The sequence below is a fragment of the Hippocampus guttulatus genome, chromosome 4 (assembly GCF_054856545.1).
Source record: "Hippocampus guttulatus isolate MCC_2025c chromosome 4, RoL_Hgut_1.0, whole genome shotgun sequence".
Classification (NCBI taxonomy): domain Eukaryota; kingdom Metazoa; phylum Chordata; class Actinopteri; order Syngnathiformes; family Syngnathidae; genus Hippocampus; species Hippocampus guttulatus.
Window position 1 is genome coordinate 24,910,730 of NC_141264.1, and position 13,650 is coordinate 24,924,379.

The following is a 13,650-nucleotide window of genomic DNA, read 5'->3' on the forward strand; positions in this document are numbered from 1 at the left end:
TGGGTGTGCCTTTACATTAAACAAACGGGCACTGTGTTTCCATAAGAGGAACAGTGTTATTTTAAGCCTTGGAAACCATAAGCAGACATAAATAGCACATGTCTAAACTAATCTGTCACTGAGGCCCAACCCAAAACCCTGAAGATGAAGCGAGCGCTTCTCAAACCCCTCTCTGTACCGACAAGGACGCCGCACGTGCCCAAAGCATCTCCGCGGTCAAGGTCATTTATATTGCCACCCCACAAAAAAAAAGAGAAATGCGCCTCATCCGCTGTCGAAAATTTGCCAGTCGCCCCTGATTGACTACCGCAACAGTGGAGTCTGAATTGAAAAGCAGCCTTCAGGAAATGTACCCAATTACCTTGATGCTAAATCTATGAATAGCGCCGCAGCCACTATTTTACACAGAGCACCCTTTCACGTCCAGCACGGTCATCGAACACACACACACACACACACACACACAGGTCCAGACAAAGGCATGGTTCACCCAAATGAGGGTGTGGTTGACCAGAGGTGGGCTGGCAAACTGGGGGTGGGCACAAGAGTATGTTTATGTTGTAGATACTGCAGAGCTGCATGATGATGAATGAAACGTTGTTAAAGCCTGGAACATTAAACAGCACATCTTTGTTTTTGTCTGCCTGAGAGTGTGTGTGTGTGTGTATATATGAGAGAGAGAGAGAGAGCGAGCGTGTGTGTGTGTGTGTGTGTGTTTGTGTGTGCGCGAAGTGTACTTTCTGACCTAACACATTGTGACTGATGCGCCTCATCCCAGACCAAACAAGGAGACATCGCACCCTGGTGGTGAAGATGGTTAAAACAGGTGTGAGGAGTTTTTTGAGTTGTCGATTTTTAAGCAGTGTTTGAAAATGCACATGGTCCTCATGGGAATTTTGGTGTAGAATGTAATGTTTATTCCAAATGTAATCTGTGTGGGAATGCAGCTGTAACAAAGATAACATGGGGGAAATTACGCACGTGCGCCAGGTGCGGGCCGTTTCCTGTCAGCGGCGTTTGGCGACATCGCTGTCACTTCAATGTTTGTGATCAAGTACAGGCCTGCCTCCTCGCTATCAGCCAGTGAGAAAATCCCTCAATCTGCATGCAAGAGCCACACCGTGTGTGTCTTTGAGGCCCCTGCCCAGGAGACGCCGAGATGAAATTGGAACGTTGAAGAGCAAATGACTTTCTAACTTGAAACTGAGCTGTCGGCTTATCAGTATTTCCTGTCTTTGATTTACGAGCGACACCGGCGTGATTTACGTTTTGCCCCTGAATCTCCAAAGCGTGAGGTCATTCACGAGGGGTTGGTTGATTGTTTTTACGTCTTAAATCGAGCGGTGCATTTTGACACTTGTAAAACAGCGCACCAAAATGTTCGATTAAAACTTATGAGCATGCTACAGATGATTGCCCGAATCAAAACAGGATTTCAAGAACATTCAGAGGGAGATTTCAATCCCATGACAAATTTTATTTCTTTCCAAAATGCCCTTCGCTAATCCCAAAATAAAACACAGTTCCACGTCCCCCTCAAGGCTAGGCTTCAAACATACCGAGCAGTTTTCCCCAGACCCGATTTTTGGAAAGGTTATCCTGATCGATCGGTCTTGTGGTGTGGGCTGCGTTTAATTCCAATGTGCTTGGCAAACGGTCGGGGCGCTGACAATCGTAAATGCGTCATCTGTTCAATATTCACGATCGTAAATCCTTGTAGGTGTGGTCATCACCGAGTTTGGTCGAGCCAGTGAAATGAGCGATTGACAACTCGGAAGTAACCTGAAGCTCACGTTGTCCAACACAAATAAAGGAACAAATGGCCGAGTGTAACGCGCCACCCAAGTCATACATACACCCCAGAAGAAATGAGAAGTACATGCTAGCTACAGGCGGCCCGGTAGTCCAGTGGTTAGCACGTCGGCTTCACAGTGCAGAGGTACCGGGTTCGATTCCAGCTCCGGCCTCCCTGTGTGGAGTTTGCATGTTCTCCCCGGGCCTGTGTGGGTTTTCTCCGGGTGCTCCGGTTTCCTCCCACATTCCAAAAACATGCATGGCAGGTTGATTGGAAGCTCTAAATTGTCCCTAGGCGTGAGTGTGGGCGTGGATGGTTGTTCGTCTCTGTGTGCCCTGCGATTGGCTGGCAACTGATTCAGGGTGTCCCCCGCCTACTGCCCGAAGACGGCTGGGATAGGCTCCAGCATCCCCCGCGACCCTAGTGAGGATCAAGCGGTTCGGAAAATGGATGGATGGATGGATGCTAGCTACAGCTAGCCTCGCGTCTTCTACTACTACTACTACGATTACTTTTGTGTCCAGCCTGCTTAAGAAGTGGTTTTACTTTTTTTTGTCAGATTGTAATACAAAATATCAAATTGTATGACTTGTATAAGTTCTAAATATCCAGAAATCAAACTCTGACAACCCTGTGACAAAAATCTGACCTCCCAAAAATAACAAAAGATTGCACAATATGTTCCAGAATAAACGGTGGCAATATGGCGAGTCCATCTTTGGACTTTATTAACACAATATGTTCATTAAAGAATACAAGCATCAGCGGCGCTTTGCAAAGCCACTCAGGGCTTTGCCGGTCATCTGTCATCTATTGTTGGTTTCCTAATCCCACCGTTGCCGCCAACGTGCATTGTCCCCAATTAATCGAGTGGCGGGGGGTTTAAATTAGCCCAGCGCGATCAAAACGCGCGGACGATGCTTAATGAAGTGACCTCGGTAGTCATTAAGCAATTCGCGCGATCAATGAGGGATCAATGATCACCGGCGACCTTTGCAGCTCGGAGCAGATGGACGCCGGCCACTTGAAGCAAAAGAGTGGCTCCACCGCACTAACTAAGAGCTCTGCTTTGCGCTTTATGACGCAGACAGATGGATTATATGATTGCATGACTCCTCCTACTCCTCGATGACTCTCCCCTAAAGATCGGCTTTTATTTTGCCACAATCACTGAGGTTAAGCCCAAAAGCCCCAGATAATCGTTTGTTTTCTCTGGATTTATTGCAAGTAAAAGCAAAATAGAAGGTTGTTCACATGTGCTGGAAGTTGTTTTAATGCCGTTAACAATACGCATAAATCGCTCCGACAGAATCTGGTTTTTATTTCCCCTCACTGTAATTTGCTCCCGACCCCAGTTTGACCAGACTTTTGAGGACAAAAGAGCTCAGCTTTCTGTTCCATCATGCTCCCCACCTGCGCCCCCTGAAAATTCAACTCATTTTAACCCCCCCCCCCTAAACAAACCAAACACTCGCAATAGCACCGACCTCTTCCTAATGCAGCCTCAATGTCCATAGTAGCATGTGGTTAAAAAAAGGATGCCATCGCTTCACTGGCAAAAACACTCAAGTAACGGTGCCTGCCAAATTTTATAAGATGATTTTTATGTATTGTCGAAAAATCTTGTCAGTTATTCGACTGTCTAATAAAAAAGTAGCACAAAAAGATATTTTCAAAACGCAAAAGTAGAGCAACGTAAAGTTAGCTTGCCAAGCTAGTGGCCAATGTTAGCCGAGTGCTTTAAACCAGGGGTCCCCAAACTACGGCCCGCGGGCCGGATACGGCCCGTCAGCACATTTGGCCCGGCCCTCTAACCCTCCTGTTGTCCTCGGGTCAAAATGACCCGTCACTGTGTTAAAAGCGCCCCAAAAAAAACCTAACTGCAAACAGCCGTGTCTACAAGCCTACTGGAACCTACAAAAGGATTATAAGGAAGGAACACAAGAACTTTAAGAGACTGCTCATATGTGTCAGAGAGATTCTGCTCTGACAACTGAGCTGAACTTTTATCTGTTAAGATTGTGCATGGCACAACAGAAATTTAATGTTCCATGGCTTTTTTTTTTCTATGAAGAACCCAGAGAGAGTTATTTAGTTATTATTTATTTCCTGTTTTTTCTGTGAAGAACTCAGAGAGGGTTATTTAGTTATTATTTATTTCATTAATAGTGTTATTTGTTTCCTGACTTTTTTTTCTGTAAAGAACCTGGAAAGGGTTATTTGGTTATGTGTGGCTTTCTGGAAAACAATAATTTTTTAAAGCTCCCCTACGATCGTCACACTTTTTCTGTTACAAACTGACACCGGCCCCCCATCAGAGAAGGGAAAAGTTATGTGGCCCTCACAGGAAAAAGTTTGGGGACCCCTGCTTTAAACAATACTTTGTAAACATAGTCAAACATTTTCAGTCACTTTAAGAGGCTTATAAAAGAGCAGATTTATGTCCTGATTTTTTGTGTTTTTTTAAGTACTAAAAATGGTGCTAAAGGAGAAGTGACACGCAGGCGATCTTAGCTAATCTCTGTTTAAAACAGCTAATTGTAGTAAACTGGTATGTAGAAGTAAGTTAGAATGTTTTGGTCAGTTCTACAGGCTTACAGAAGATTAAGATCAAATCCAAAAATTGTGGAGGACAAAAAAGGGGACTGCACACTTAATTTTGCTGCTGTTGATTGCAAATTTCTCCATTGTGGGACAAATAAAGGTTTTCTTATCTTATCTTAAGACTAAGCTAATGCACTAAACAATGCCTCACAAACACGACCAAATCTTTAGAGGCACTAGCTATTATATATTTTCATCTTTTCGCATCTTTGAGTAAATGATGGCAAAAAGAGCAGATTTGTTTGCGTCCTCAGTTTGCGCTTTGCTAACATTTGCTAAAGTGGCTAAAGGTGATCGCCTAAATGACACACAAACATGATCTTTTTTTAATTGCTTCAACGGGCTGAAGATATACATCTGATGGGTCTTTTCAAATGTAAAGCGTAGGCGAGGCAATACGAGAGCATGTTTAGTAATGTCGAACGAGCAGATTAGCTTTTTAGCTCAGACTCAAAATGATACAATAGTGTACACTTGAACTGTTCTGAATTAGAAGTGGTGGGTTCTGGGTTTTTTTTTTTTTGGTTGGTTTTTTTAATAACGCAGTGACCAATGCAAGAAACATTTTACAAAGCTAGTTAATCATATTTAATTGAATAAATGTCTGACTGAGCACTGTGAAGGATCATTTTGGATCTGAACTGAAAAGTAGCATTTTGTTTTCAAACACTCTCTGTGTAGTTTCAGAGTGGCCCGTTGGGAGAAGAAAAACGTCTTTTGGTGCCAAAATGAATATCAGTCGATGTTTTCTTGGCTAAAGCTCCTGTAATTACAGTAGTCATCAACACCATATAGGTTTAAATAAGAGGTGACTTTATCCACATTATGTTGTACAAGAGGCACATTTTCCAATTGGTTAGACTCAAACGTTCCAAGGAAGGAAGCTTCAACCGCCTTCCATCATTTATTAATGGGCTTGGAACATTAAAAAAATGTCTGTATGAGAGAGCATGTGTTTAAATGGATCGCTTTTGGCAGTGATGTCACTGCCCCCCCCCCCCAAGACACACTCACATAAACACACCCTGTGTTTCCCCAGTAGCATTGACCAGCTGTCTCTCCTGCTGCTCTCAGCTGATGGAGCACCGAGATGCGGCTGGGGTTGGGGGTAGCGGGGGCCCCGACAGCTGAGCAGATGCAGAAAGCCTTGGTGGGTTTGCCGGGGAGGAGCTCTTTCCCAGCTACCCCACAGCCGTGCAGCTGCCCCCCCCCCCACCCCCACCAGCTGTCACGGTGACCATCCGCAGCTCTCCGGACCAAAATTATCTCAGAGCTAGGATGCCTTAAAATGACCTGGTCCGCTTCCCCCTCACCCCCACCCCCATCACCAAACAACCCCATTGAACTATGACCCCGGAGGTGACAAAGAATTGATTTGTTTCAAAAGAGATATTGATCAGCACATTGAGATGGAAATACGTAACACACTATGATATGATCAAAAGAAGGAGGGTCAAGACACCTGCTATTTGGACCGTGATGTCATCACCAATTTAAGCAGGAGCATAAAGGGAGAGACAAAGAAAGCGGAAAAAAAAAAAAATAAATAAAGAAAAGTCCAACGCGGCAAGGTTCACAAGCTCTCCAGGAAACAATTGTTAACAGAGGGCCTCAGGTGGCTGCAAGTGGCGGTTACAACAGCTCCCATTTGGAACCATGACGACCATTCTCGGCAACGCTAAACACAAGATGGCACTTCCCGTCACTGGATGGGTGGTGGGTGACACATCAACAGCCCTCATTGAAAACTCCTTGGGCTTACTTTGATGTTATTTCCACGGTGCGACAGTGACGTACACAATACCGCTAAGAGTCATCTGCAATATCTTATTTGACTGCCAATAAAAGAGATGTTATGTGGTCAGACAGACTTTTGCAACACAATATTTGCAGAACAAATTAAACCTTACAAATAAAAAACAAAGCTCTCTGTGGAAGCATCACTCACGATAAAAAAAATCCTAACAATAAAAGGGCCCGTTCAAAATGCTATTTTCCACTTCCATACTAGAACAGGGATGGACAACTGAAAGGATGGACAGGGCCACAACTCTACTGGGGGCCCACGTACTGTAATAATAATAATAATACATTTTATTTGTGGGCGCCTTTCTAGAAACTCAAGGACACCTTACAACAAGCAGTTAAAATCACAAACACAATGTTAAAAACAGCATCAAATAAAATAAGAAAAAAAATACAACAAAAAATAAATAAATAAAAATAATGGCTTTATGGTAGGACCATGTAGGACCATGCACATGAGAACCAGATGTATGACAAATGAAATGCCATTTTAAAATATGGACAAAGTCTATGAATATATAGTACTAATGTACATCACAGTATTTGAATATATATTTTTCATTATTCCATTTCTGGATGCTTTCCCCCACCCCACCCCCGAAATAAATTCTTCAGAAAAAAGCCGATAAACCTCCAATCGACTTCCACGAAAACCAGGAGTGGTCTCTCCCAAAACAAACAACAATCAAAAAAATAAATACATTTTAATTTAAAAATCGATGAAAAGGTTTTTGAACAAATAAATCCGCAAACAGGTGAATCCGCAGGTGCCGAGCGGTGAGCCTGTGTGGCTCTGCTGTAGGAAAGGATTCTTTTTTTTTTTTTTTTTTTATCAGAGTTGCCCATCATCTCGCTACTAGTCTTTATAGCATTGTGCACTTATTTGACAAGCAATTAAGATGACGTTTTCAATTAGGCGCATAAACAAATATCAATGTTCTGATGTCACTGCAGGCTTCAGCTTTATTTGTGTGGGTGAGGGGAGAGGAAGCGTGACTGAGCGACCAAGCGAGAGGAGAATTTTGTGTGGGTGTGTGTGGTGGGGGGGAGTTGTGGGTCCCAGATGGATAATGGATGGGAAGTGTAGCCTATTTCCAGGCTGGGATTCAGCAAGGAGCGAGTGGGAGACTGTGTACTGCTGACACGTACGCCCACCTGACACCCAATTATGATCAATTATGTATGTGAATGACTGTTTTCGCCCAATTGAAGTTTATAAATGAATATGACATTTTCAATTGTAACAGAGTGAAAAGAAGTATGGAGGCTTATGCCTAAAACTAAATTATATCGTAGTAGCTCGACGTACAAGTGGTTAAAAAAGTTACAAGTACCTACTTTCTCTTAATTTACCAACAAAGCAGCAGATTGACAAATAGTGTACAATTCTTCAAAAACATGGCCAAAAGCTTGCTTCACACTGGTACTTGCCACTCCCAGTTGAGGTTTACAGTACAACTAAATAAAAATAACAAAAAGAGAGAATCACATTTTGTGTTGTTCACAAAACCACCTTTACCTTGTCTCGGGAATAGCTTAATGCTAACAATGAATGCTGAACACGCTAGACGGGCTTATGACTGGAGTGTTAGTTTGGGAATTAAAAAACTTCAAACACATGCAGGAGCAACATATACAGATAGAGAATACAACAACACTTACTCAAGCGTATACTATTCATCCCTGACAAAATAAAGTCTAATAATATTGGGGCTTATTTAAGTTTTCTCCTGTGTTTCATTGTAATAGCAATCTGCAATACAGTAATCCCTCGTTTATCACGGTTAATGGGGACCAAAACCACCCGTGATAAACGAAAATCCGAGAAGTAGCGACCGATAAACATATAATTTTTTTTAAAGTCAGCAAACGGGCCGCGAGAAGCTGCAAAACAACAGTGAGTCACATAGAGCAACATATACAGTATTGTACTCCATGTATATGATTTTTTATTTTTTTTTTTGGAATATGTTTGAAAAAATCCGTGATGCACTGAAGCCGCGATAAACGAACGATCACTGTACTGTATGTTATGCATGTATCATACTGCCCCCTGGTGGCTAAAAACCCACACATTAGAATCAGCAACACGACGCCCACTGAATTATTAGGAGGCGTAAACTGTTCAAATTATGTTATTATTGTGTTTGAATGAGTACATTAGAGTAGAACACTGTTTTTCTTTCCAAGAAACATGTTCCAAAAACATGCTGGATTTTGTTGGGGTGCGGTTAGGTGTCTTTTCAATGAGGAAAGATGATTTGAGTGTTTTGAGTTATGAGTATGGTATTGGAACAAATTAAACTCGTAAGTAAAAACACCACAGTGAATTCCTCATACAAATATTGCCAATGTGACTGGGTTTTTTTCCCCCTTCGACAGCAACCTATTAAGCAGGGTCTGTTGTCTGTTGTCATCTGTTGAGTAGTTATGAACGCAAATTTTTATGCGAGTGCTCAACACAGAGTTGGGCCGAGTCAAAGACATCGTTATTGTGTTGTGAATTGGAACGATTGCCAGTTAGGAAGCAACCTGAAATTTGTGTTTATTACGGACACAAACAAAGGATCAAGTGTGTTTGATAAGTGTTTGAAAAAGAGAAAAAATGACAAGAGTTTGCCACTGTAATGTAGCTACCACATAAGCAAATAGTTAGCCTAGCATCTTCCATTTCTACAATATCTCTTGTTATTTTCTGGCAGTCTGATAGGAAAAATACACATGCCATTTTTTTTTCCTCATCGTGGTGAATCACTCACATTTTAAACATCGGTTAAGTGAGTCATAGCGGCATGGTGAGCACGTCCGCCTAGACAGTGCCGAGGTCGTGGGTTTGATTCCGTGCAATGATTTGGTCAGGAAAAAAAAATACTAGCACCAGTGCTTTAAAACTTTTAAGCAGAAACGGAGTGGTTGTTTTGACTAGAAGCATCCCCGGGGGTCTGGCTGGGCCCTCAACAGATCATTTTCGGACGGGCTCAGCTGTACTCTCCCATCAGAGAGATCCCCCGACACTGTACACCAGCATTCTACCTATCAGGAAAGGTGAGCTTGCGCGTCGCCATCCCTCCCCTTCACCTGCTGCTGTCATCACACTTCAGTAGTCCGATGACTCCTGGCGACAAAAGGAGGGAAGCAGCTGGCCATATGGGACACACACACACTGAGCACCGTATAACCTTGTTGCCGTTTGTCGGTGGACGTCATAATTCGACACACAACGTGGATTTTAAACAAAATCCAACAATGAGTAAACTAAACAATCCATGCCACTAAAAAATAAAAGTCATTTCCAATGGAGCCGCGTGTCCAGAGTTTTCAGCGGCACGGCCATACATTTCGTAATTATGAACAGCACACGGCATAAAAATACGAGGTGAGTCAGAAGAGCTGATGTATTTTCAAACCGCACTACAAGTTTTTCCCCTTCGAGGTAACCACCCTGGTGTATTATGCAGTCCCCCATCCTTCTCTGCCAGACCTTCCTCAGCCGTGTCCTCTCGGCTGCCTTCATGTTGTTCACGACAATAAAGTTTGCTTGAGTTGAGGTTGAAGCCTCTTCACGCGCACCATAGAAAGTAAGCGCCTCAGGAACTCTTTGTGTGTGTGTGTGTGTGTGCGCGTGTTGTGTGTGGGTGGCACTGGGTTTGTTTGTTTTGCTCGCTATTAGTGTCTAGAGCCCCTTTTGCTACATTTTAATGGGTAAAAAGTGCTAGATAAACAGTCTGCTTGATTGATTGATTGATACATCCTGTAAGAGTCAACTATTTTCTCTTTTAAATTTATGCACGCAGACGTGCTTACCACAAGTCCACCGGACTGCCTTTATCAAACAACAACAACAAAAAATATTCCGTTTTTATGTGTGGTTAAGTTATAGTGGATACTTTAATCACGTTAGCATGCAAATCAATTTTTTTTTTTGGGGGGGGGGGGGGCATTTGCGCTTCAGACGGCATTGATTGAATGCAAAGGCTAAATATTGATGTAATTGATTGGAGGCAGGCCGGAAAGCGCAACAAGCCATTTTGGCAGCTGCTCAGCAAATGGTGGATTGATTCTCGTTTTCATCACCCGCCATCTGACCGGTGGTATGAAAATCCACAAGGCGCCGCCAGGGATGCGATGCCCCTGCTGAGCGTATACCTGACCAAAAATGCTGCATTGTGATTCGTTTGTCGCTCGCGTCGTTGCCTCGTTTACAGGTTTGATTCCCCCGAATCCCATCGAGGGCACCGTGGCGTGATCCTCCGCCGCGCTTCTGTTCGACACATCACTTCCCGTGTGGCGGAGGGGCAGGAAATGACCAATTTGTCGCAGCACTCAAGATGTACCTTGCGATACAAGTTCAGTTCATTCCGTGATCATGCTAGGAACTCGAAACACTCATATCTTTATATGATTGGGGGTACTGTTATATTGTCTATGAATATGTGTTGCTCCACCGTTTGTAATCAAATATCAACATCAAAGCTATCCGTCGACAGCAATTCCCATTATGTGTTAACATTAATTTAGCTGACTTTAAGGCAAAGTTACGCTCTTGTTTCGATCAGCCACGTGTAATTCTCTTTGTTTTATGTTTACTTTGACAACTCGGAGTGGCCTGAAGCCCCTTTCATGAAACAGACAGGCAGAGAAAGACTCTCCCGAAACACTGTCACAAGTGCCACTGAAATGCTCTTAAAACAGTGAAATGCTCTGTTGTATACAGCTTTTACACATTATACTGACGTGTGCTCATATATTATTCTCAAATCCACATTACGATAGTGTAGGTCAAAGTATTTTACATCACCTGCGTGTACGAGAGCGTTTCAGTAGCGAGTGTGCGAGGTCATCCTGAACGACGTGCCCGCCGGCCTCTCAGAGGTGGCCGAGCAGCTGTGAAAGCCCAATTAGGACCTCACAGGCAGACAAAGGCTGAGCAACACCTCAACTGTCTGCTCACGCTTTGGTGTGAGAGCGCATGACATGCAGACGTGTGCAAAGCCCACCGAGGAAATCAATTTTGACAGTTTGACCAAAGGGGGCTCGCACGTGGCACCTGGGCTGAGTCGAGGCCAGAGGAAGAGGGCACACAGAAGGAGGGCCTTCCTCACACTGTTGTGGGAAGGACAGGATGGTCAAATTTTACTTTTGGATTCAACAGAAAAAGAAACAAAATATCTGTGCGGCGACCGCTAAGCGTCTGTCGTGAGAATCTCGTCTTCCAGCAGCACAATAAGCCGGTTGTGGATGACAACGGCAGTTAGCCTTGCTAGCTTCTGCTATTTTGATCAGCGCTACTCATAAAGTATTCATACTCGTGGGACCACGGGACTGCCAGCGTGGAATGAGGACACTGGGGCGAAGGGAAGCTTTATCTTCGTCCACAAAATCATTCAGGTCCAATAAGGACTATGATAACAAGTACAACACTTTTGTTGCTTTAGCACTTTTGGCAGTATGGCATGCAGCCAAAGTATGATACATGTGTGGAAAAATATTTAACCAAAAATGGAAGCACAGTCATGATGCAAAATGTACGTTGATCCGTGACAAACGTTTTTTTTGTCTGTTTGGTTTTTTTCCTTTTTTTTTTTTTTTTAGCTTACGAAAATGATTGTATTCTCACAATGAGGACCGTCTTTAAAAGCGTTAAACGACATACAGGTAATTCATATTTATATATCAGATGGAGAGACGGAGCAGTTGGACAGAACATGGCAAACCGGATACTTGGACTGTTTCTCTTTTTTTTTTTTAAAGTGTTCACTGGTCCATTTGCAAGTATGGAAGGCGACAAAAACGACAAAAGAAGAGTCATGGGGAAAAATGTTGGCTTTGTGAGTGGAGGTGGTGGTGGGGGGGGGGGGGGGGCAACAGCTGGTTGGAGCTAACCAGGAAGTCACTCCACTTCATTAACGACCCAGCAGGAGAGCTGCCCCTGCCCACAAACACCCCCACGGCTCAATTCCCTCCTCCAGTGCTTTCCATTAGTGCTCCCTTCGAGCGGTCATTTGACTCGCAAATTTCCACCCACCCGCATGGGAGCATTTTCGTAATTTGGAGCAAAAGCGAGGAGCTCCATTAGAAGAACCAATCCTCCGGAGTGTTACTATGGAGGAACAATTAAAAAAAAAAAAAAAGAAAACAGCGCGACTTGGTGCCACTCTAAAAAAAAGGGATGAATGATCACTCATTTAAATTGTGACCTGCAGACCCAATTTTTTTTCATTAGAAGATTTAGGGCCAAAAAATAAATAAACAGTGACCCAGACATTGGATGCCCCGCCCCTTTTGCGATCCCCAGCCCATCACTTCATGATTGGCTCACTCAGTGAGTGATGTCCAGATCACCACTCAGCATCACAAAGGAAAACACCTGTTAGAATTTTCTTAATCCCCAGCAGCAGCCCTGTTCTCGTTTTTTTTTTTTTTTTTTTTTTTTGAGTGGGCCCCAAATCTAATCCACAAAGGGGGCATGGGGCCAAGGCCAGTGCAGATTAAACACACACACACACACACACACTCATATTTCTACCAGGATTTCAGTCGGCCCCTTAATCCTCTGACTCGGATGGAGGGACACATCACCCCCCCCCCCCCCCCCTCCGTGCAATCCAAATCAACGAGTATCCCTGTCGACCAATCACAGGCTTCATCCAGGCTGATTTCATGTTATTACCCGGCAAACAAATACCTCCCAACCCCGGCCACATAAACGCACAAACTCTTTCCCCCTCCTCGGGATCAATTTGTTGAATTCTCTCCTTTTGTCCGAGGTCGACCGAGTGTTAAAAAGACAACTAGGGTCCGAGGCCCAGTGCCAGGACTTTTGGCATGGGATATTAGAGGCCTGTACTGGGCATCTGTCATGGCCCCCGTTTTCAATCATGTCGCCAGAGAGCTCTCTTCCTGGCTCAGGGTGGAAAAATAAAAGAAACGCTATTTTTTGCGCCCCTAAGTGGTATATGAAAGAATTACCTCATTAAATGCTAAGACTCACTTCATGAAATGTTTAAGGGCCATAATGTTGCAGTGGCTAAAATGTATTTTTTTTATGTTTTGAATCACTAAATAATGATAGATAGATAGATAGCGAGATAGATAATTCCAGCACAGAGTTGATATCCATAAATGTTTTATTTTAATTCGATTCAATTTAATCTTGTGCTGTATTATATTATTATATTGCACATTTCAGGTAACTCAATGTACTTTACATAATTTAAAGTAAAACAGAATAAATTAAAAATAAAAGAACTAAAGATATTTAAAGGACAAAATACCGAAATAAAAGATACATTAAAGAATACAGCGTTTTTGTGTTGCAACTGCACTGTCTGGATATTCGTTAGCTATACTTTGTCTCCATCTAGCGGCAGTTGTTCGCATTGCATTGCATTATAAAAAAACTGCTGAATAAAAATAGCAACAATAATATTAATAATAATTAAATG